The sequence below is a fragment of the Propithecus coquereli genome, unplaced genomic scaffold, assembly GCF_000956105.1.
Source record: "Propithecus coquereli isolate 6110/MARCELLA unplaced genomic scaffold, Pcoq_1.0 Scaffold965, whole genome shotgun sequence".
In the NCBI taxonomy this organism is placed as follows: Eukaryota; Metazoa; Chordata; class Mammalia; order Primates; family Indriidae; genus Propithecus; species Propithecus coquereli.
The window spans coordinates 73,130-74,878 of NW_012156007.1; positions in this window are offsets into that span (position 1 = coordinate 73,130).

Consider the following 1,749-nt stretch of genomic DNA (forward strand, 5'->3'; position numbering starts at 1 on the left):
GCTGGAGAGACCTGCCGACACCAGCCCAGAGATGGCTGCCACCAGTGAGCTGTGGCCTCTTGTGGACTCAGCGTCGGGATCCCAGCCCCCTCGGGGCACCTCCCCAGGCCCAGACCTGAGCCTAGCTGCAGACGCCATAGTGCTAAATTCTCTCCTTCCCCCCCCTACCCGGGTGTGCCCAGAAAGACAATTTAGCCATCACACGGAGGCATCTCCAAGGAACGGGACCTTTCCTTTTGGAGCCCTACAACAGACTGAGGGGTACTGAGACTGCGAGTTCCCTACCCACCAGCGTTCCCAGGGGCTACTTGCCTGGGGACTCCAGGAGAGTGGGGCAAATCCCGAGGAGGAGTGAAATTGATCCAGCTTGGGCGCCCTGTAGATGATTCGGGACCAGCGCCTCTCCCCCTGGCAGGGGCAGGGATGATCTCCAGGGCCCAGAGGTCAGGCCTGTAGACCAGACCCCGTGCACCTGGGTCGCGATCGTGCTGCCCTGGGGCACGGAGAAGGGATCTGTGAAGGAGCCTACTGAGGAGTGTATGCCTTCAGGGGCGGATCAGCATGCCTGACTGGCGGCCCTCCTCCTAGAGGAGGGCTGTGCACCCAGCTAGAGCTATGATCCTGGGTGCAGAACCTCCCAGCCTGCATCACAGCCAGGGGAGATCCATCGGCCTGAGGCCCTGCTTGCTGGCGGAGGCCTGGGGGAGGACACGGAGAGAGGGAGATTGGAGGGGAGCGAGACTTGCTCCAGAGTGCGGATCTTGGACAGCCCCACCCCCCAAGCCCAGACTTTCATCTGAGTGGAGCCATCTAAGCCCCTCCCGGCAGCTTTGCACAGAAACAAAGACCAGAACCTTGACGCCTTCTACAGCAGCTGTGGAGCCTGAGGGCAGGCTTATCCAACCCAGCCCCACCCAGAATCACTCCCGGTTCTCCCCCCACTGAGGGGGAGAATAAGGACAGCTCAGGCTAAGATCCTGAGTAGGGAACCTCCCGCCAAAGGCCCACATCAAAGCCAGGGGAGATCCATAGGCCTGAGGTCCTGCTTGCTGGCAGAGGCCTGAGAGAGGCAGGCCATGGAGTGGGCGAGAGTGGCGGGGAGTTAGACCTGCTCCAGAGTGTGGGCCTCGGGAAGCCACAGCGCCCAAGCCCAGACTTTCAGCTGAGTGGAGCCATTTAAGCCCCTCCAAGCAGCTCTGCACAGAAACAAAGAGCAGAAGTTGATCCTTGCTAACAGCAGTGGTGGAGCCTGAGGGCAGGCTTGCCCAACCCAGCCTCACCCAGACTCACTCCTCCCACTGAGGGGGAGAATAGGGACACACCTGGAAATCCCAGGGCCCCACCCACCACCGGAGGCACACCTAGGCCTCCCTAGAGGAATAAGAGCTAGCTACAGGACCCAAAAACGGCTCGCTCCTCCGTGCAAGTGCCACCTACTGACAGGGAGGTCATCCTGCACACCCTTTCACTGCATCTACTGATTCATCATAAAGGGTGTGGTCGAATCTCAACCACAAACACCACCTACTGGCTCAGAGACTAAACAGAGCATGTAATTATACAAACGAAAATTTAAAGGCAAGGAGGAACAACTGATCCACATGAGAAGGAAAGAGCAAAAGAACTCTCGAAGCATGAAGACTCAAACGGAAAGCATACACCCAAAGAGGAACAACAGCCCCCCAGCAATGAACATTAACCAAACTCAGAACACTAAAATGACAGAAGAAGAATTTCAAACATGGATTG